General features: G+C 39.2%; 1 protein-coding gene and 1 non-coding gene across 12 annotated transcripts in view; both read left to right on the top strand.

Moving 5' to 3' along the window:
* RBFOX1 (RNA binding fox-1 homolog 1) overlaps positions 1-24219 on the top strand; it is a 2489097-nt gene that overhangs the window by 1520658 nt on the left and 944220 nt on the right. The gene's annotated exons all lie outside the window — the stretch shown is intronic.
* LOC115831344 lies at positions 3103-3165 on the top strand. Its single transcript, XR_004026862.1, has one exon. It is a non-coding gene; the product is annotated as a U7 small nuclear RNA (small nuclear RNA).

Genomic DNA, 24219 nt, shown 5'->3' with positions numbered 1-24219 from the left:
TTCATCTGTGCACAAAATTTTCTGCTCTCTACAAAAGAAAGCTACTGGAACTTAGAAATGAATTTGTCAAGTTGCAGGATGCAATATCAATATATATAATTCAATTACATTTTTACAGATTACACAAATTGGAAATTAAAGCTTAAAAATATCATTTGCAATAGCATTTTAAACAGTGAAATACTTAAAGGAACAAATCTGATGGAAGTTATGCCAGTACTATACTCTTAAAACTACAAAACAGCTGAGAGGAGTTAAAAGAGACTTAAATATGTGAGCATATATGCGAATATCATGTGTGTAGGTTGAGAGATTTATCTTAGTCTCCCTTAATTGATCTATAGATTCAACACAATGCCAATCAAACCCCAGCAGGCCTTTTTTTTCCAATAAAAACTGCCAAACATATTCTAAGATTCATATAGAAATGGAAGTGAACTTGAATGGCCAAAATATCTTTGAAAAAAAAATTGGGAAGATGAATACTGTGTGATTTCCAGACTTAATGGAAAGCTACAATAATCAAGAAAGTGGTGCGCTGGGCATGGTGGCTCACACCTGTAATCTCAGCACTATGGGAAGACAAGACCGTTGGATCACTCGAGCCCAGGAGTTCAAGACCAGCCTATGCAACATGGCAAATCCTCATCTCAACAAAAAATACAAAAAATTGCCGGGCATGATGGCACATGTCTGCAGTCCCCAGCTACTTGGGAGGCTGAAGTGGGGGCATCACCTGAACCTGGGAAGTTGAGGCTGCAGTGACCCATGATTGTACCACTGCACTTCAGCCTGGGTGACAAGTAAGACACAGGTGTCAGGGAAAAAAAAATAGTGTTGTTGTCTTATTAATCCTTAACTATTATTAATTAATTGAAAGTTTACATAGGGTAGAAAAGTGAAATCTTGATACATATAATCAATATTTATATATTTATAAGCCAAAGGTTGCTAGTGATCCCAACTCTGTTATAGGAATGTGAGATTTTATTAAGCATAACAACTCAAATGTTGATGTCCAGTTCGTAGAAACTCCATCTCCTAGCAGCCTTCTCAGTATTTTGGGAGACTCCAGCAGGTGTCTCACTTGGGCTCAAACTAAAATCTCATCTCTCCTGTGGAGATTTACTACTGTGCAGATATCCCCTTACCACAGATTACTGAGATGTTAGCCTACCAAAGTCCTAGCAGACCTCTGCAGAATGCCTCACAGTACCATAGCTGGTCCCTATACCATGCCAAATGGGAGATCCTTAAATTATCTTACTGGTTGGCCAGGCGCAGTGGCTCATGCCTATAATCCCAACACTTTAGGAGACTGAGATGGTCAGATCACAAGGTCAGGAGTTCGAGACCAGCCTGACCAACATGGTGAAACCCCATCTCTACTAAAAATATAAAAATTAGCCTGGCGTGGTGGCGTGTGCCTGTAATCCTGGCTACTCAAGAGGCTGAGGCAGGAGAATTGCTTGAACCCAGGAGGTGGAGGTTGTAGTGAGCCAAGATCACTCCATTGCCCTCCAGACTGGGCGACAGAGCAAGACTCAGTCACAAAAAGAAATACATATATATATGTATGTGTGTATATATATATATGTGTGTGTGTGTGTGTGTGTGTGTGTGTGTGTATATATATATATATATATATATATATATATATATATATATATATCTTACTGGTTTACTTGTTGTCACCTGGGATACGTAAGAAGCCTGTTGGGGCAGTATTCACATAATCTCTGTTAAAAGTGGTATTTTTAGTATCTTCTATGGCTCCTCTGTTTAAACATCTCAGATATTGTCTCTTGTATACAAAGAAAAAATTGCTATCCCACACCACCCTTACTATGTCCTTCTGATTGCTACCTTTTTTGCACAAGCAGAAATATGTCTTCTGGGCACTATCCGCTTCATGGACATCAACTTGTGCAAAGAGATTCCTGGGAGTTGTGAATCTACATGCTCATAGATGTCTGAATTGTGACTTATCCTCAGTCCCTACGCGCCGTCCAGATTCATTTTTCTGTCGTAAAACTTTCATAGGGAATCCATACCTTACGGCTTCACTATTGTAAAACTGGTGGAAAGCACAATACGCTATCAACTTCAGCATCATGAGGGTTGGGCTGTGTTGTCTCAATCCTTTCTCTTTTGAAATGCACCTATTATACAAGACTTAGGTTGTGTGATTTGAAGGATTGTTCACCAGTAGCAACACCGTTATTTATTGAACCATTTTACTGATACTTTTTTGTGTTAACTGAACTTGTATATGTAATTATTATCTGGTAGGATCATTTTTTTCCCAGTGTTATTTATGGCATAATTTACTACCATCTCAATTAGGCAATAAATGCATATTTAATTGGGTACCATTATGGGTTCAGTACTATGGTGTGCATAAATACCAGAAGTATACAGACCCAGCCTTCTTTTCTCTTTCTCTCTGTCTCTACACACACACACACACACACACACACAAATACATACACACACATATATACATACACATACACATGTAACTATATACATATGTATGTATGTATGAGCACAAATTATTTGGGGTGGGCACTGTGGCTCACACCTATAATCCCAACACTTGGGGAGGCCGAGGCAGGAGGGTTGCATAAGCCCAGGAGTTCAAGACCGTCTGGGCAACATAACAAGATTCCATCTCTCCAAAAAATAAAGATAAAAAATTAGCTGGCCATGATGGCATGCATTTGTAGTCTCAGCTTGGGAGGCTGAAGTGGGAGGATCACTTGAGCCCAGAAGTTCGAGGCTGTTGTGAGTTATAATTACACCACTGCACTCCAGCCTGAGCAACAAGGCAAGACCCCATCTCAAATGAAACACTGAATTATTTGGAGTATATAGAATTTGAACTTGTTATGCGTGTATGAACAGAACTTATTTGGAGTATATAGAATTTAAACTTGGCTTAGATGTATGATGAATTCTCAGAAGTTATGATTAATTATCTTTATCTTTCATTCTATAAGATTTTACTGAATACCTTTTAGATGCTAGAATTTCAGCAATGAGCAAGACTGGTAAGGTCTTTGTCTAAGGAAGAACATAGACCCCATAAAATTATAAAATTAGTGTTAACAATTCTTTTAGAATTTGTCTAGCAACCTTTCTGGTTTTTGCTAGAAAGCTCTCTCATAATTTATAAAATAAAAATGTTTTTGAAAGGGAAGAATTAAAACTCATCGGATTAAATGACAGGAGGAGCCAATCTGGATATTCATAAAATGACTGATATTTCTGTCCACAGTTGAGTGAAAAGTATTGGAAGCCAACATTCAGTGAGCAACTACTAGGAAGGCCAGATGGCATTCTAGAGAAAAAGTTGTGGTCTCAGACACATCTGAGTTTGGATCCTGCTCTGCTATGCATTCCAGGCAAGATCGTGTTTTGGCACGTTGTCTGTCCCATCTGAGCCTGGGTTCCTCATTGATACAGAAAGTCGGTAATGGCATCAACCCAATTAAATGAGAGAACAGATGCACACAGGACGCATTCCACACAGTGCCTGGTTCAAAGTAAGCGCTCAGCACATGAGTGCCACCATCCTTCCCCTAAGGAGGCATGCGATGGACCCTGGTTCTTGCTGTTATGGTCACTCAGGCACTTTATACTCATAACCGTCCTGGGAGGTAGGACTTCTGTTTTCCCCAGTTTCCAGATAAGGATACTGAGGTTCTGGGGATTTGAACTAACCTGCCTTTGAGTACATATCCAGCAGGCAGCCATGCCGATTTCAAAGCTCCTTCTCTTTTCACTCATTGCACCGTTTATTGACCTCATATACATTCTTCATCTCCTGGAGTGTCTCTCCTAATCAGTACATCGGGGTAACAAATCTTAGTGACCTCAGTGAATAATAAGCCCAAAGGATTGCAGTGCACAGATTCTTGCTTAAGAATAACAGCGACTTGGAAAGTTTTTCAGTGTCAACAGAGCAGCCTTATGATTAAAATCACTGAAGAATGCGATGTAAAATGTTTTTATTTCGTCTTGCTTTCTGTTTCCCTTGGAATAATAGTCAGCAGGGAACACATTTCTGAAAGACTTCTCCATCTCTACATCCTCAGAATATAATAAGGGGCAAGCTGACTGTGTCAGAGTGTTCAGAGTTAGTAGGCACACAAATGAAAAGATGGTGCTCTCAGAGTTTTATGAATTTTTCTCTCTAGCAGTCTTGGGTTGGAAAGACATCTTTGAAATTGATGTAGCTATCAACCAGGGGCTAACATTAAGATTTCAGTCGAGGTGTATAGGGTTATGATCTTTCTGTTACTGTCAGAACTGCGGCTGTTGTATTTGCATTGAGTGGCGTGCTGGAGAGAGCAAAATGGGATGCAGGAGAAGGAGAAAGAAATAGCAAAACCTATTGAATCGTGGGCTCTACCGGAGGGCATTTGTTAAAGGTAAATTCATCAATAGCTGTTAAGTCATTTGTATTGAATCGTTCTCATAGCCTCCCAGCACTTCTTAGTTTTAATAATGGGTCATAGAGAGGAGCTTGGTGATAGATGCCTTATTATGGTATTTAGGCACTTGATTGCAACTGATCTTAAAAGAGCAGCAGAAGCTGAAACCAGGGTGGCTCAGGAGTAAATTATGTTTTCAGTCTACCAAAACACCCTTTTTAAAATTCACATTTAATATTTCTTGACATATGTTTCTGGATACGCTGTTACCAGCAGTTTATCAGAGATGGAAGAATGTTAAAATAAACTGGTGACCGGAGTATGGTATGTAAAGGCATTCCTTGTTCATCCCCATAAGAGATATTTCGAAAGAAACATTGAGACCCAAGTTAAAAATACCTGCAATTATGCTGGGACAGTGGTGTTCATTCATTCATTCATTCACTCGTTCATTCATTCACTCATTCACTCATTCATTTATTCGTCATTTATTGCTAATGTTAAGGGGATAGCGCAGTGTATGAGACAGACCCTTGCCTTTGTGGACTAATTATTACTTCAGTGGTGGAGGTGAGAAAAACATAAATAATAATAACAATAAATGCCAAAGGGGATGTGTGTGATGACGAAACCAGGAAGCTGAAATAGTGAGTGATGGTAGAAGATACAGTAGTGTTTTCTTCAGATCAGCGGGCCAGGGAAGGGCTCTTGGAGAAGAACCCATTTAAGCAGAGGTCTAAGTGATACGAAGGTGCCAACTGGCCAAAAAGAGGAAGGATCATTAGAAACAGCATGTTCAAAGGCCCTGATGTGGGAAAGAACTAAAAGGAGACCAGGGTGGCCAAGCTTAGCAGAGAAGTCAGTGGAGGGATAGGACATAGGTTTGAATAGGGGATAAAGGCTAGGTCCTGTGTGGCCTTTTCAGTTACTTTACATTTTATTCGAAATACAGTGGGAAACAATGAAGAGTTTGAAGGATGAGGATATTGAGCTTTCATGTATATTATTAGGAGATTGTTTTTATTGACTCTAGAATGGATGGGGAGTAGGTGGCTAAGGAGGAAGTTGGCAGTGGTGCAGGAGAGAAATAACAGTGGCCTCTACCAGAAAAATGAATGGACTGAAAATGTACTTAGAATACATGCTAGTAGATAAAGAGGAACTAGCTAGGAAGTTCCCTAAAGGAGGGTGGTCTGTATTCTTGGGGCATTTGTACCCTGATGAGTGAACATCCTGACTTCCTAAGTCTAAGTCCATGTACAGCAACTCTTTGCCTCCCTTGTAGGTGAAATGATTTTGGAGTCACTAGCTGGATGAAGAACTACAAAGGTAGAACACACAGTACTTCCCCCGCACATCTGATTTGGGAGTTTTGAGCTTTACTTGTCTTAGACTGCATGAAATGTCAAAGGAAGCCAGTAATATTGATTTATTTCTTGAGTCTGTGAGTTATCATCAGCTTGCTACTTACAATATATAAGCGGATAGAGCCAGAAGCGGCAATTCCAGGCATTGAACCTGCGCTGTTTACTGCCATTTTGGTCTTATGAAGAATGGGTGATTATCGTAACCCACTTGCTATTATTTTCATAACAAAGCTGTCTCTGACCAGCTACAATCTTGGACTTACATAATTGAATTTTAGATGCAGATGCGCTGCTGGTTTATATGAATTTTCCACGGGTGCCAGCATGAGTCCAGGCTTTAACAAAAAATATTTTTAATTGAGATTTTATGTCCTTGCCCTCAAATCAAGCACTTTAATAGGATCCCAGTTGGAACAGGTGACTCAGTAACAAGTTACCACTGCTTTCAACTTCAGAAAGGTGTTAATTTCTCTAACTCCTGCTGGGCGTCCATCTACTCCGGTGACCCACTGCCTGCATGTACCATAAAAACGACTGTTTTGCATTCCATTAGGTTCAAAGTATAGCCTTAGTAATCTGCATATTTCTTGTAGGATGTGCTGGCTTTGTTCCATCAGACAACTTTAAGATAGAAAAGTATTAAAAATATTGATTTGTCATTTATAACATCAAAGTGACAGATTGAAATGCAATTTGGATGTACTCCAGACCTCCAATAACTTTGACATCAAATGAAATACAATGATCTCAGTCTAATTAACATGCTGTGTCCATATGAGAAAAGTAGAGAGAATGAAGCAAGAAATTGGCCACAAGGAAGTGATGGCTCCATATTTCAAGTAGTTGTAGAATTTAGAGATTGAATACGACATTCTCCGTCGCTGGACCTTGCTATGTGCTGGAAGCTGTGTTCTTTCCATGTTTGTTCATCTTTGAAAGCGAGTTAGCACGTTCCTAAAGAGTGGAGTGATACTCTTCACTGAACTTTGTAAACTTCTTTAAGCTTTTTATTATGGCATCTTGCCATAATGTTCTTCCATTCCCCTGCTCTGGAATACCGGTAATAACTGTAACACACACACCTTTCTGCATATCGGTTTCATGTAACATGTGCACCTATCTTGATTTCAGACTTTGCTATCCCCCTTTCCCTTACTGCTTCTTGACTTCCACCCTTTCCTGCTGGTAATGAAATTGTCAAACTTTATTCCTACTCCTATTTTTTTTTTAAGCAGGGTTCTATATTCTCTGTCAGCCTCTGTGCTCACATGTTTCAGTTTCTCTGTTCTCCCAGAGAATTTTTATCTTCCTATTGGCGATATGTTTATACGGTGTGAATATGTAATAATCTTACTTGGTTGCTATGGAGAAGGGAAAATATACAAATGTGCAGATTTCAAAATTTATTGTAACTGTTTCATAGTGGTCATATAGTATTATTAGGAAGTAATGGCATAAAAAATACAAATATTGAACTTGAGTAAACATCATGTATACTGAAAGTTGTAGGGGGTATTTTAATGATGTCTGAAATTTACTTTGAAATGCACCAAAAATAAGGTGGGTTGATGGTTGGAGAGAGGGATAGACAGATGGAAATAGCTGGGATAAAGCAAGTATAGTAAAATGCCAGTAGTAGAATATAGGTGGTAGATATATGGATGTTTGCTGTAAAATTCTTTCAGCTTTGCTGTTTCGAAATTTGCATACTGCAATATTGGAAAAATATGGTACAAAAGTGAATAGTCATATAGTTAACTCATAGACTGAGATAAAAATTGTGTGCCTGCATTAATATCTATTCTTTTATTCAGGGATGCTTTTGGGTCCATAGTTGCAGCAAGATCATCTTGCTATAACCCAGTGTCCCCGTTTCATCTCCTATACCATGTCTCTCTGCCTGTTTCCTTCTTCTCTTTGAATATTTGTTACATCTGTCTTAATAGAAACTGCAATTTCGTCTCCTCATCAACTGCTGTAAGTGGAACCAGCAACTGAGCAAAAGGGAGAAAAAGAAACGTACTTCTTGCCTGCCTTCCTTTTCTGTCTCCCCACGTGAAGCCTGGTGCCCTCCTCCTCTCTTGTGTCTTGGGTCAGAGTTAGCGGAGCATTCTGGCCTCCTTGGATTTATGTGATTCGGAGTGAGAGAATGCTGCCACAGCTGAGGCTGTTGCCTGCTCTACATTGATTGAGTTTCCTGGGCTTGAGGAATTTTTGCTGAGCTGAGTTTTATGGTTGATATGCTCTCGGTCATTTGTCATAAAATCATTCCCACCAAGCTGTTTATTGGTTTGAATGCTTAATTACTGAAGGAGAAAAGAATCGCTCCTTTTGGAGCTGAGTGTTGACTTGGATGCTTTTTACTGGGTTATCTTCTGGTACCCAATTCTTGCTGAGTAGTTTATACAATATACATACCACCCTTCAGCATAAAAAAATAAAGACACCCATGATTTTACCTAAGTATTTTGAACAGTGCAAAGACGTATCATTTCACTTCATATTATGACAGCATTTTTCTTTTGAGTCGAAATTGATTGCAAAACTCAACACTCAGGCAGCTACAGCTAGGAAAGGGTCTATGCTCTGGGGTTCAGATGAGAATGTTCACCTGCTTTATTCAGATCAATTTCCAGAAAGGCATTGCTGACTCTCCGCTAAGTCAATATCCTCAATCCAAATTGCATAAATGGTGTTGGATATAATTATCTCTCTGAAAAATTTCACCTAAATTGGAATTAAATTTATTTGTAAAAGCAAAGTCATCTTGGGAATTATATTTCAAAACCTGCGGTCAGAGATTCAGTGAATGAAGCTCTTTACTGGTGCTTCTTCCACAATTTCAGCTCTTCTTTTGCATGAGGAAAATTAAAGCACTCTTCGGATTCCCACTGCCCCCTCCTCTGCACTAATTCCCACATAAAATTTCTCTCTACAAATTGGCCTCCACTAATTTTTTGCATTGGTTGTATCTTGTTGAATTTTTCAGGAGCACACTTTTATATATGGGAATGTTGTTTTAGAGGTGGGAGAAAGAGAGAATAAGAAAGATATGCAGGAAGTGGAAGGTTTTAATGCCAAGATAACCTGTCAGAACACCTGAAATATTTACTACAGTTTTGATGTTTCATTTATCTCTTAGTGGGGCATTGTGTTGTTTCAATGTTTTATCTTGGAGTACTGTGGCTCTTTTAACTGTAAGGAGTTAAAACTTTAGTAAAAACAACTTTTAATCACTTTGCTGTAAATATAATACTAGAGAATTCTTTTCTTGGAGTGTGATTGCCCTGTGATTCAAAAACAACTGCTTGTCACCCCTTGTACTTTGGGCTTCTTTTTTTTTCTCCCCTTCTTTTAACTGTGGCCCCTATTCGGAGCAATTATACTTAAAGTAATATGGATTCTTTCAGAGCTGCCAAAGGTGAAATTGACTTTTTGAGAATGTATTGCTGAAAACTGCAGCCAATGCACTTTCCCATGTAGAAACATCCTGTGTGTTAAGACCGAAAGGGACAATTTACAGCCAGTTTCAAATTGCTAGCTAAGGTCAATAAGTGCCCACTTCTGCAATCACATCAGCCCCATTTGGATGACAATACACAATGAGGTGCCTCCCAGGGAGTGACCACCTGGGAACTGGCTACCTCCATTGGCAGCAAAACCCTTTTTGCAAGTTTTATTTGGTCATTCATAGTAGAAACCTTTAAAAATCTTCAACATTTAATTTCAACCATTTAAAATATATATACTGTACTACCATTTACATGTAACTGGATTTATTTAAAATTATATGGATTGGGGAAAGGACACCCTATTCAATAAGTAGTGCTGGGAAAAATGGATATCCGTATGCAAAAGAATGAAACAAGACCCTATTTCTTACCATATACAAAAATCAAATCCAAATGCATTAAAGATTGAAACCCGATACTATAAAACTACTAGAAGTAAACATAGGTAAAATGCATTAAGACACTGGCCTAGGCAAAGATTTTATGGCTAAGACTTTAAAAGCATAGGCAAGAGAAACAAAAATACACAAATAGTACTATGTTAGACTAAAAAGCTTTGGCACAACAAAGGAAACAATGAGTGCAGTGAAGACAGGATCTGTAGAAGGGGAGCAAATATTTGCAAGATATTCAGTCAACTCATATCCAGAATATATGACAGGGAACACAGTCAACTCCATAGCAATAATAATAATAATAATAATCCCATTTAAAAGTGGGCAAAGTATCTGAATAAACATTTCTCAAAAGAATATATACAGGCTGGCCGTGGTGGCTCACGCCTGTAATCCCAACACTTTGGGAGGCCAAGGCGGGTGGATCACGTGAGGTCAGGAGTTCGAGACCAGCCTGGCCAACATGGTGAAACTCCATCTCTACTAAAAATACAACAAAAATTAGCCAGGCGTGGTGGGAGACACCTGTAATCCCAGCTACTTGGGAGGCTGAGGCAGGAGAATCGCTTGCACCCGGGGGGTGGAGGTTGCAGTCAGCTGAGATCGTGCCATCGCACTCCAGCCTGGGCAAGAAGAGCAAAACTTCATCTCAAACAAACAGACAAACAAAGAAAAAGCAAACAAAAAAACATAGAGACGGCCAACAGGTATAAAAAAATGCTTAATATCAGTAATTATCAGAGAAATGCAGATCAAAACCTCAATGAGGTATAATTTCATCCCAATTAGAATGACTATTATCAAAAAGACAAAAAATAACAAATGCTGGCAAGGATGTGGAGAAAAGGGAACTTTTATGCCCTATTGGTTGGAATGAAAATTGACACAGCTAATAGGGAAAACAATACAGATGTTTCTCAAAAAGACTAAAAATAGAACTACCATAAAATCCAGCAAAATCCCACATGGATATTTACCCAGAGGAAAGAAGATTAATATCTCAAAGGACCTGCATACCCATGTTTACTGCAGCACTATTTACAATAGCAAAGATACGAAATTAACCTAAGTATCCATTAAGAGACGATTAGATTAAAAATGTGGTATATATGCACAATGGAATACTATTCGGCCCTGGAAAAGGATGAAATGCTGTTTGTTACACCAACATGTATGGAACTGGAGGGAGGCCATTATGTTAACTGAAATAAGCCGAGCACAGAAAGACAAATATCACGTGTTCTCACTCATGTGGGAGCTAAAAAATTTATCTCTGGAGGATAGAGAGTAGAATGGTGGTTACCAGAGGCTGGGAAGGGTGGAGAAGGTGGGATGAGGGGAGGTTGATTAATAAGCACCAACATACGGTTAGATAGGAGTGAGTTCTAGTGTTCCATAGCATAGTATGGTGATGATGGTTAACAGCAATTTATTGTACATTTCAAAATAGCTAGAAGAAAAGATTTGAAATGTTTCCAACACATAGAAATGACAAATGTTTGAGGTGATAGATACCCCAAATTACCCTGATCATAATACATTGTGTGCATGTATCAAAATGTCACATGTACCCCGTAAATATGTAGAATTATAATGCATCAGTAAAAAAAGATTTTAAACAATTACAACAACATCCAGGTTTTGTTGGTTGTTTTTAATGCGGCAGAGACTGTCCTCTATTACATTGAACTGTCACACCTTTAAGAAGTCGGTCCAAACTATTATCTTCTTTATACCAACAAGAAAGATCAGGACGCAGAAAGTTAAGTAAATGCTCCAAATCAGTAAATGTGAATTCATGATTTTGAAACTGTGTGGTCAGACTTCAGGTACTGTCCTCTTAATGTCTTGCTGCAAGATTTGAGATCCAAGATAACTTTGCATTGTTGAGATATTGGGAAGCTACCATCAGAATCAGTCCTCTGCTTGCTTTGTTAGTGTAAACTAGAGATAATTTAGTGTAAAATGTCCCAATAAAAATTTTCCCCCAAGCATATGTAAACCACGACGTAATAGATTTATCAAAGTAGCAGAATGCTATTATGTTCAAGAGATTAACCAGACTGAAGCTATTTGTCATAGCAACGGGTGCTAGAGTTGACAAATTACAATTGAACCCAGTTTGTAGCAAAATGTTAGACAGAGCCTTGGCACTGATTAATTGACGTGAGAGTCCAGCCTAGAATACATTAGAGCAATTTAAATATCATTCAAAACAGAATATAACCATGCTCTCTAAAACATACCAAACTGTACCAAGCAACTACATTTGTTTGATTCTATAATGCAAATATTTTATGCTTAAGACTTTTAAAGCACAGACTGTGTTAGTAGCAAGACACAACACCAATTTAGTAATTTCTAATTAAAAAGAAAATACATTTTACATTAAATGCTTATATTGATTGCCAAGGAGCCTGACTACAGGTATTTTAAAACTTGCAGCATGGAGTTAAGAGGGACCATCATGTCTTAGAAATTTCTTAAAAAGAAATTTTAACTCTGGGTAATGTGTTTACCCTAATTAGATAAGAAACCTCATACTAATAAAATTAATGCACTGAAGATGACGTGTGTTCAGGGAGTGGGGGAAAAGAGTTTAGAAAGAGGAAAAGCCTTTGCTTTCTAGGCTAGAAAAATGGATGTTGAACTTAAATCCCTTCAAACAATGATGAGCTAGTCATATTGTCACAAGAATAGGTTACCTCTTTCTTGCATTTAAGGTTTCCGTTATGAAACAGAAAACACGATTATATTCTATTGAAAATTAAGTTGAAATGGATATTACCTACCAATTCTTTTTTTTTTTTCTTTTGTGAGACTGAGTCTCACTCTGTTGCCCAGGCTGGACTGCAGCAGCATAATCTTAGCTCACTGGAACCTCTGCCTCGTGGGTTCAAGCGATTCTCCTGTTTCAGCCTTCCAAGCAGCTGGGATTACAGGCGCACAGCACCATACCTGGCTATTTTTTGTATTTTTAGTGGAGACGGGGTTTCACCATATTGGCCAGGCTGGTCTTGAACTCCTGACCTCGGGTGGTCTGCCTGCCTCGGCCTCCCATAATGCTGGGCTTCAATTAATTCTTTACGCAACCAACTTCATTTCTTGATATGTCAGTTGTCTCTGTGTGTGTGTGCGTGTGTGTGTGTGTGTGTTTGTGTGTATTTTCAGTTTTTGTCCATCTGAGAGTTGCTGTTGTTTTCATTGTTAGGATATGAGTTCCAGTTCAGGTATTTCTGTGGCAGAGCCTTTTGTTTTTAGCATGTAGGGATTTATTTAGGTCCATTACTTGTTTTCCCTTTCTCTTTGCCTTTTCTTAAATTTCAACTTTAATAGTAGCCTTTAATAGAATAACAGTGCATTACCATTCATTGACTAAATTTATGCTGAAGAATTCATGCTAAAGAAATAATAAGGAATGTGTGCCAAGATGTGGCTATGAGGATGTTCATTGCTAGATTGTTTATAATAGCAAGACAGTGGAAAATTACCCAAATGGCCTGTAACAGGGAATTGATGAAATCAAGTATGGTATAAGGCTACAGTGGAATTCCCATTAGTTTATTAATCATTTATCAAATATTACTTGAGAGGATATTTTGTATCAGCCCTTGTGGAGTCTCTGAATATGTAGTCTTCAAGGGCATTAATAGTGATATGGTGGGAGAATCGTCAATGGCACAGCAAAAGGCCAGCACATGGCTCAGGGAGTCCAACCTCAGTGTGATCTTATTTTCATTAAAAGATAAAAGGACAGTAGAAATATATTTTCTTAAGAAAAAAATGTACGTACACAAAGATAAGCATCGTTTTGTTTGACTCCTTGGATATTTATTCTGTAAATAGTTTGTAATGAATTCCTCATGTCTTTAAGCAGAAAACAAATTGCAAATGGTTTGAAAAGGCAATTGTTTTAAAGGGTTGAGGAGAGCCTTGGCACCTATGTTTCTGTTATCTATGAAGGTGGAAGGGGAATCAAGATGGTTTCAGTCTTTTGTTTTTAAAGCAAATGGAATTCTTCAACATCTTAACTATCTTTTAACTCTTGCTTTTATAAGAAGTGATATTTTAATGTTTAGGAAAGGCATGTATTATTAAGAAAAATAAGATAAAATACCAAGGATACCAGCAATCACAGCGGACTGAGTGATATGTGAAAAGGACAAACAGTAAACGCTTTTAGAAGGAATTGTTAGTCTTCTCGACAGTTTACTTTCAATCTAGTTTTGCGTTGGTAGACTGACTTGAAGTAGTAGATAGAATTGGGTAAGACAAATAAAATAATATACTGGAGTAGAGAGATCCAATCTTTCCCTTTCTCTGCAAAGTTTGTATTTAGGTTATAAAAATAAGTGTAGGAGGGAAGATTTGGGCAAGGCACAGCCTTGGCGCAAGATGCAGAGATGAGCAGTCACGTATTTCCCACAGAGTAGGGTCACAGAGTCCAACTAGAACCAACACCAACAGTATGTGGCCCCAGGGAGTGGCGCTGCGTCTGGTCAATGCCACCCATGAGGATTGGACTGTAATGGATAGATCTTAGCTCTCTCCCTAAAAGTTGACTGAGCCATCTTTGCAATTAATAAGAAAATACCAAACAGAACATTAAAGTTATAGCTTCACATTTTCGAATTAAATTATCTATTGATTAGTAGGGGGCTATCATTAAAAATCAGCACAACCACAACTGACAATGCCTTAGAAATTTTCATCATGATGACTTTGGTCAAATTGTAAATGTGGATCTGTACTTTATTTTAGAAGTAAAGGAGGCAAATGAGAAATAAATTTGAATCGCAGGTAATTGGGGGAAAAAGTAATCAATTTAATCAGTCCCAAGAGCTAAGTGATTCAGAGAACTGACACTTGGATATTTGGTTGAAGCCTTTTGTCTGAAAATGTCATGGTATATGTTTAAGAAAATATTCTGTACCAGACATACATTTAGTCTTTGCATCTCTTATGCTGTTAGTTTTTCGTTTTTAAGCATAAACTCAAGGTAATAGTTTTCCTGTTAGTTTTTAGTTTTTAAACATACGCTCCAGGTAATAGTTTTCCTTTCTCCCAATCTCCTTTTTTTTTTTTTTTTTTTTTTTTTTTTTTTTGATACAGAATCTTGCTCTGTCACGCAGGCTGGAGTGCAGTAGTGCGATCTCGGTTCACTGTAACCTCTGCCTCCCAGATTCAAGCAGTTCTCTGTCTCAGCCTCCCAAGTGGCTGGGATTACAGGCGCCCACCACCATGCCTGGCTAATTTTTGTATTTTTAGTAGAGATGAGGTTTCATGAACTTTGCCAGACTGGTCTTGAACTCCTGACCTTGTGATCCACCTGCCTCAGCCCCCTAAAGTGCTGGGATTACAGGCATGAGCCACCACACGTGGCCCTCTCTCTCCTTGTTGCTACTACGCCATCCATACTCCAGTCACTGAAAGCAATTACATCTCTCATTCCAAGCAGGTACCTTCTTCCTCACTCTAATCCCACATTGTCTTCACCTCTAGACTGAAGATCATTCATTTCTGACATTTTTTGTTCAACCACAGCCCACTTATGCCTGCCTTCTCATGTGCGCCTCAAGCTCGACAACTCTACAGGTGCTAAGATGAAATATAGTGTAGATGTTAAAAGGATTCCTCTGGAGCCTGATCTCCACATGTGGTTCTATCTCCTGCTAGTTGAGCTACCTTGGGAAATTAAGTTAGTTTTCTGCTACCTCTGTCTTCTCCTCTGTAAAATGTAGTAATAATACATAAAAATTCCATAGGGTTATAATTAGAATTAGATAAAATAACTAAATAATTGCAAATAACCTATTATGTAGAGAGTGATAGGTTATACGTGTAGTGTCTAGAATCCAGACTTCTAATGAAAAGACTGACTTTTGGTCTTCAGTAAACTAGTAATATGTCAATGTTGGCTTTTTCATAGTAATTTTTAGCAACCCTTACTAGTGCACTTAGAAGCTAAATATTAGCAAACAGTACTTAACTGAACATACCACCACCGATAATGAAATTATGGGTTACCTACCTGTAAGAACAAAATAAAAGGTTTAAATTTTTGGATTGGTTTATGGCTCACCACTGTTACCCCTTTACAAGGTATACTCCCACGGTCATCATGTTCAGAGATTGTAACTCTAGACTACTATATTTAACTCTACTCAAGAATCTCAGATGTGAAAGGAACAGCAAAAGTCATTTTATCAAAATTTAGTCCTGGTACCAGAACTCCATTAAACTTGCCATTTGATATTTGTTTTGGGCCCCAGTGATTTGCTAAAGAATAGGTTGAGTTCTGGACATAGAAAAATAGTAAGGCAAAGAGCCTTACCCCAAGGGGATAGGGGCTAGTCAGGGAGACAGGCAAGTAAACAGGCAATTGCAAAATAAAAACCAGGTGTTACCAGAGTCATGGTGGCTCTGAAAGGAGGTACATCTCCTTGCCTTGGGTGGGAGTGAGTGGGTACAAAAAGAATTTCAGAGAAAAGTAGCATCTGAGCTGATACCCGAAGAACAAGTAGGAGTTCCCCAAATGAAGGTAGAGGAATAGAGCAAAGAAATTTGCCCAGTGCAAATAGGAACATGCAAGATAGAAGATGCGACATTCATTCAGTGGCCGTTTATTATTAAGGTCCTACAATATATCAGGACTGTAGTACGAGAACTTATGTAAATGTCAGACCACTGTCTCCTCCACCTCTAAACTGAGTTTTTTCAGGGCAGAAACTGTCCAATTTATCTTTGCTAATCTAATGGCTTCAGCTCAATGTTGATCAAGTGGAAGATGTTCAATAATTATTGGTTGAAGAAATGAATTAATCAATAAATGGTTTATCACAATTTCTTCCTGTTAGTGAGAAGCAAAGACATTGGAAAAACCATTGACCAGGATGGGGTCAGGGATAGACACTTGTAGCCCATCACTAGTGATTACTTTCCTGGTGGAGAGCCATCCATTCCATCAGTATTGTTTGGCACAGCCATTCAACCAGCAAACTGTATCTTCATGGGCCTGTACACCTGTCTTATTCATGGATATTCCACAAGCGTAATGGCAGATGTGTAATTTCTGACCTCTCCTCCAACCTGGTTGACTTGGGTTATAGCAACAGAGAAAATGAATTTCACTTGGGGTAATTTCTTAATAAACTATCATTGACCATTATTCATCAACAACCACTTGCCTTTCCAGTGTCTCACCAATTACATATTTCATTCTCTGTTCTACTTCCCATCAAAGTATCAGGTCTGTTTTAGAACCCACGTTTTTGTTAGAATGTTTGCCCCTTTTAGCCTAATAGCACCTTTATCTTTCCAAAACTACTGGATGGATTCCACACAAATATTAAATGTCTAAATGTGTTCACACTGAAGTGTGTGGGAATAGCAAATGGTCTTTTTTTATAACTTTTAAAGTTCTTGAAATTCCTCTATTTCATTTGCATATTGAAATGCCTGCTTATGTTGAGGAACCTGTACTTAGCGTTTGTATATATCCTATGGTTCCCAATTTTAATGAGGCCTGGAGAAAGTTGAATCTGCAAGTTTCTTTACAGTGGCCATCACGGAATGAGGTAGCAGAATGTTAATGCTGTCTGCGTGCTGTGAAGGATGATAAACTGTACTTGGGTGACCTTATTAATCACTCATAATGTGATCTTAAAAGTATGTGCATTTTCTGTGCCTCCCAGTCTTTGCCTATGGAGAGGGAAAGATGGGCATTCCCCAGTCCCCTTAAGCTCTAGATGCCCTCAATTTCTGCCACTTGAGCATCTGAACTTCATCTCACTTTTATGACAGCAGCTGTCATGCAAATTGGCTGGACTTGAAAGCACTCAAGTTCACCTCACTTTGTTCAATCTGTGCACAAATGATCAAGCTCAGCAATTTTGAAAATGGCCCACCCTTTTAGAGGGAAAACCTGAAACACTTTCAGTCCTAATGGTAGTAGGGCCAAGCAGTGTCTGGTAGCCCGTTCGTAGTTCTGTTACCAGCAGGTATTGCAGGTTAGCTTGATGAGCACAACTCTTTGCCTTCTCTCCACCTGTCTTTCTCTGTCCATTCATTCATCCCACAGATGCTTATTGAATGTCCGCTCAATGTTGGAGCAACAACAGGAAATAAGGACATGGTTTGTGTCCCCTGGGACTTACATTCTACTTGGATATACTAGGGAGAATAAAGAGTAAACAAAACAATTAGAGATGACAATTATTAAAAGTAAATGCATGGGCCGGGTGCAGTGGCTCATGAATGTAATCCCAGCACTTTTGGAGGCTAAGACGAGTAGATCACTTGAGGTCAGGTGTTCGAGACCAGCCTGGCCAACAGGGTGAAACCCTGTCTCTACCAAAAGTATAAAAATTAGCTAGGCATGGTGATGGGTGCCAGTAATCCCAGCTACTCGGGAGGCTGAGGCAGGAGAATCTCTTGAACCCAGATGGTGGAGGTTGCAGTGAGCCGAGATTGTGCCACTGCACTCCAGCCTCAATGACAGAGCGAGACTGTCTCAAAAAAAGAAAGAAAGAAAAAAGAAAAGACTAAATTCATGGGATATTGTAATGGAGAATCATAATGTGCATGTTGGCTAAGGTTTTCAGAAAAAAAAAAATTCATGGTGACATGAAATTTAAGCAGAAACCTAAAGTCCTAAAGAATGCGAGGGAATCTGGGGAAGTGTGCTCTAGGCTGATGGAACAGCAAGTAAAACGACAGGGCATCTGAGAACATTTTACCTTGCACGAGGCTCTGAATGCAGCACGTGGTAAGGGAGGGGGTGGACTAAAGGCTGGGGGAACAGAATGAGGTCAGAACCCACAGGCTCCTGCAGGCCAAGATCTGCGTTTGATTGCAAACACAACATATATCTCAACTTTACTTTGCACTCAACAAAATCCAGTCTGTCTACCGCTGGAAATAATAGCAAATACGGCTTGTTGGAAAGTCCGTGTATAACTTATCTCTTATTATTGCTGAGAGGATCAGGAAAAATAACTGTTGAGTATTAGACTGAATACCTGGGTGATTAAATAATCTGTGAAACATACCCCCATAACTCAAGTTTACATATATAACAGACCTGCACATGTACCCGTCAACTTAAAAGTTTAAGAAAAAAAGAACCCTGGTGGGAATGTAAATGAGTACAACCTCTATGGAAAACAGTACAGAGATTTTTGAAAGAAGTAAAAGTAGGTCTACCATTTGGTACAGTAATCCCACTACCCAACACTGGGTCTCTACCCGGAGGAAAAGAATTCACGATATCAGAAAGATGCCTGCATGCATATATTTATTGTAACACAATTCACAATTGCAAAGATACGGAATCACCCTAAGTGCCCATCACCCAATAAGTAGATAAGGAAAATATGATATATTCACCATGAAATACTACTCAACCATTAAAAAGAATGAAATAATGTCTTTGCAGTAACTTGGATGAAACTGGAGGTTTCTTCTAATTGAAGTAACTCTGAAATCAAAAACCAAATACTGCATGTTCTCACTTGTAAGTGGGAGGTAAGCTATGAGTATGCAAAGGTATACAGTATGATGGACACTAGAGACTCAGACGATGGGAGGGTAGAAGGGGGATGAGGAGCAAAACACTACCTATTTAGTACAACATACACTACTCAGTTGGCAGGTGCACTAAAATCCTAGATTTCAACACTATGCAATTCATCCATGTAACCAAAACTAACCTGTACCCCTAAAGCTAATGAAATTTTTCAAAAAATATTTAAAAAGAAAAAAAAGCACATTGTTAGATATGGAAAAAAAAAAGACATGAATAAGAGCTCTTCAGTCCAAGTGGCATTTGGTTTCATTTTCCTGTCCTTGTCATTGTTTTTATACAGCTCTTTGTCTCTTTCCAATAGAAAAAGTAAAGAATTTTTCCTTTTTGATTTAGTTTTTTAATGTTCAGAGTGGAAAAAAACATAACTTATCCTACTTGAGCATTTGTCTGTTTTTTCACTGTAAATATTATTTTAGTCCCTGTAGCCTGGGAGGACTTTCAGAGGTCACTTGGCCTTTCTTAGTACAGTCACATGTCCTTCTTCATTTTTAAATCTTTGACGGGGAGAGGGGAATGAGAAAATATTCCAGAATAGCACTGTCCAATAGAACTTTCTGCAATGACACCCATGTTCTTTATCATCAATGTCTTATGAGGTAGCCAGTAGTCACCTGTGACTTCTGAGCACCCACACTCAAGCTAATGCTACCAAGAAGCTGAAATTTAAATTCTATCTAATTAGCCACATGTGGCCAACAGCTGTCATCTTGGACAACAGAACTCTAGAGCCTCTTCTGAATGCTACGCCAGTGAATTCACTGAAATTCACAATTGGAATTTACACCAATGATGGTCTTCATATGGGCTTCCGTTAATGATTTTGGTGAAGTTTCAGGCGAGACCTAAAGGATGGGAGGGGACCTGGGGAAGCATGTTCTAAGCTGATGGAACAGCAAGTAAAAAGACACTCAGTCTGAGGACACTTGACCTTGCGTGAAGCTCTGAATGCAGCCCGTGGTACTAGCACTTGGTAAGTCGGGGGAGGCTGAAGGCTGCAGGAACAACCTTCCAGTTCAATTCCAGATCATTTCTGGTCATGGAGAGGTCTTTTTCGTAAAATAATCATTGTTTTCATCTATTCAATGTCCATTTCCTCATCCTGTGGTCTTATAATTGCATTCTTTCTTAGGGGACCACCTCTGTTGCGTTTTTCCTCCATACTTCCAGAGAGCTGGCTACTTACCCAGCTCTAGGTGGAACCTAAACCTAGCCAGCTGGCATAACTCCATCTCCCAACCACAGGGATTGGCTCATAGGTGACCAAGTGGCTCAAGTCTCTCCAAGGAGACTCAGTCTCAGAACGTTTGTTAAAGCTGTTAGAGACTGAACACATTGAGCCTGAAATTGCTGGCCATTTCTCTGCCCCACTGAGAATGTGGCCAGTCTCATAGAAAGACCATAGGGCTAGGACTGGGTTCCAAGTCTCTGAATGTAGCACTGCTGCAATCTATAATTGTCCTGAGATTTTTCACTTACATGAACGAATACATTTCTTTTTTTGCTTAAGCCAATTTGAGCCAGTGTTTTAATTTAAAACCTCACCCAAAAAAAAAATTCTGATGAATACAATAATGTCAAATATAGCGTTTGTGACAGTATAAATCTTTCAAATCCCACAGAACTCATGCCTAAGAAATTATGGAGAGGCTGGACATGGTGGCTCATGCCTGTAATCCCAACACTTTGGGAGGCCGAGGTGGGCAGATCACGAGGTCAGGAGTTCGAGAGCAGCCTGGTCAATATGGTGAAACCCCATCTCTACTAAAAATACAAAAATTAGCCAGGCGTGGTGACGGGCACCTGTAATCCCAGCTACTCAGGAGGCTGAGGCAGGAGAATCGCATGAACCTGGGAGGCGGAGGTTGCAGTGAGCTGAGATCATGCCATTGCACTCCAGCCTGGGCGACGGAGTAAGACTCTATCTCAAATAATAATAATAAAGTAATAATAATAATAGTGAAAAGAAATTATGGAGAAAACTGGACAAAACTGGGAGTACAGAAGTGGAAAATCACACTGTGAAGGAGCTAGTGGATTTTCTCCCTTAGTCATTTAGCTGGAAATATGAATCTGCTGATAAAGGTGGATTTGCTTGGCTCCCTGGGCAGAGACTGCAGTGAGCAGAGATTGTACCACTGCACTTCAGCCTGGGCGATAGAGCTAGACTCCATCTCAAAAAAAAAAGCAAGACCAAAAACAAAAAAAACAAGGTCCTTACTTTTTACACCATATACTTTTTTTTCCTGTTTTTGCTTTTTTAAACAATAAATGTTTGTAATTTATATGACAATAAAGAATCTTGTTAAAAAGTATTTCAAAAATTTTTTTTCTTCTAGGGTAGATGGTGTAGTTTTCTTATCCTTTGAAAATATAAATATAATTGCTCCAAGCAAATCAAACATATAAGAGTGCAGAGAGAAAATTCCCCTCCCAACCCACACAAGCCTTTTAAATGTACTTCCCTTCCCATAGAAAACTACTGTGCATAGTATCTATTTTCTATATATTGACAAAAATATTTAGAGATAGTGGGTATGTATGAGAGAAAAAGATGGATCAATAAATACACATCTACAAACATATGTATGATTTGGTTTAAATATCACCTACCTGTATATATTCATTAGTATGCGTATGTACAGGCGTATACGTGTAAAATAGATATATACCTATATATATGTATATATGATATTACTTTTTTTTTTTTGAGACTTGCTTTGTTGCCAGGCTGGGGTGCAATGGGATGAACTCAGCTCACTGCAACCTCTGCCTGCAGGTTTCAAGCAATTCTCCTGCCTAAGCCTCCCGAGTAGCTGGGACTACAGGCGCCCACCGTCATGCTCAGCTAATTTGTGTGTTTTTAGTAGAGATGGGGTTTCACCATGTTGGCCAGGCTGGTCTCAAACTCCTGACCTCGTGATCTGCCCACCTCGGCCTCCCAAAGTGCTGAGTTTACTGGCGTGAGCCACTGAGCCCGGCCAATATTACTTTTTTTTCTATTTAACAGTTGGTAGGGTTTGGCTGTGTCCCCACCCAAATCTCATCTTGAATTCCCACGTGTTGTGGGAGGGTCTGGGTGGGAGGTAATTGAATCATGGAGGCAGGTCTTTCTCATGCTGTTCTCATGATAGTGAATAAGCCTCATGAGATTCGATGGTTTTATAAACGGGAATTTTCCTGCATAAGTTCTCTGTTTGCCTGCTACCATCCATGTAAGATGAGACTTGCTCCTCCTTGCCTTCCACCAGGACTGTGTGGCCTCCATAGCCATGTGGAACTGTAAGTCCATTGAAGGTCTTTCTACTGTGAGTTGCCTAGTCTTGAGTATGTCTTTATCAGCAGCATGAAAACAGACTAAGAATACAACAGTACATCAGGAATATTTTCCATGAGATACATCTCCACTGCAACATTCTTTTTAGCAACAATGCAGCTTTCTGTAGTTTGGATCTATATCCTTAATGGTTTATCACTCGCCTTTTAATAAACACTGGGCTATTTCCTGTTTTTGCCTATTGGTGACAATGCTGAAACAGCTTCTTTGCGCATAAGCAAGACTTCTCTATGGCATCTCCAAACGGTGATTGTTGGCTCTAATGTGTAATACGAGTGGATCTTCCATATCCCTCTCTGCTCATGTTCCCTGCTGACATAGGATAAGCTTATGTGGCTTGATCTTGGCTGATAATTTGGGCACAAATCTAACAAAGGGATGAGATGCATTCTAAACTTACCCCTAGAAAAGTCAGGGTTTTTTTGCAGCAGTGATGCCGCAAAACGCATTCTGAGGACAACTCACCTCGAGTTTGAAGATGATTTGTTCGGAGCGATTTGAAATCAAAGTTCAGATTTATTTCTTATAAGTCTGTTGTTTGGAGGGGGATTTCATGAACTGTTCCTATCTATCTGCCTTATGCCTGCAGGCTACAGGTCCTTTATGAGACAGATATTTTTAAAGGAACAACTATATTCTCAGGATGGTTGACAGGACTTTTAATGAGGAAAGGAATTAGAAACCAGAGCTGGAGGCAAAGTGGTCAGCAGAAAGGAAAGAAAAAGAAGGAACAGAAAGGCAGCTTAATATGCCCTTTCAAGTGTCTGTTACTGTAAATATTCTTGCATATATCCATTAGCAGTCATGGGTGAGAATCACAGAATTTTTGGGGTTATCATCATAGGAAAGTACTTACTACATCTTCACAGGCTCCTCATGGTACTTAAACTTGACCAAATCCAGTAGCAATTGAAACTGTAGAAATCAAATAATGTATTTAATGCCACAGGGTGGGGGTTGGAAAACTGCAGCCTGTGGGCCAAATTTAGTCCACTTGGATGATTATTATTTTTGTAATAAAGCTTTGTGATTTATACCCAGCTGCACCTATGCAAGCATGTATTTCTGCAGCAGGTTTTGGGCGCCACGGCAGAGCTCAAAATTAGGAAAGCCCAGCAAGTCGAAAGTATTTCCTTTCTGCCCCTTTACAGAATATGTTTGTCAACCTAGGGAATCTCACAATTTCAAGGTGTTCCCTGTTGAATTTTTTTTAATGTGAGAAAAGAAATCAATCTCTACTCAGAGGCTGCAGAGCCTTCCTGGGAGGAGAGAAGAGACCACAAAGTTCTCCATCTGCCTGGCAGGCAGATGCAGATGAGAGGCAGTGGGAGAGGCTGAGCTGTACTTGCTGGATTCATTCTTCTTGTCTCCCCAGTTGGGAAGTTAAGGAAGTTACTCTTTATATGACAGAGAGGAAATGAGCAGTGGAGAGAGCCCAATTCTAAATACTAGGGCCAAAGTGTACCACGGATAATGCAACACAGTTACCAGTGACACAAAATCATGTGCTTGGGTCTGAGAATGACCTCTTATTTGGAGGTCGAATTGTGTCTCCCCTGCCCCCAATTCAAATGCTAAAGTTCTCA

The sequence above is a fragment of the Nomascus leucogenys genome, chromosome 18 (genome assembly GCF_006542625.1).
Source record: "Nomascus leucogenys isolate Asia chromosome 18, Asia_NLE_v1, whole genome shotgun sequence".
Taxonomy (NCBI): Eukaryota; Metazoa; Chordata; class Mammalia; order Primates; family Hylobatidae; genus Nomascus; species Nomascus leucogenys.
This window is presented reverse-complemented; position numbering and strand designations above follow the sequence as displayed.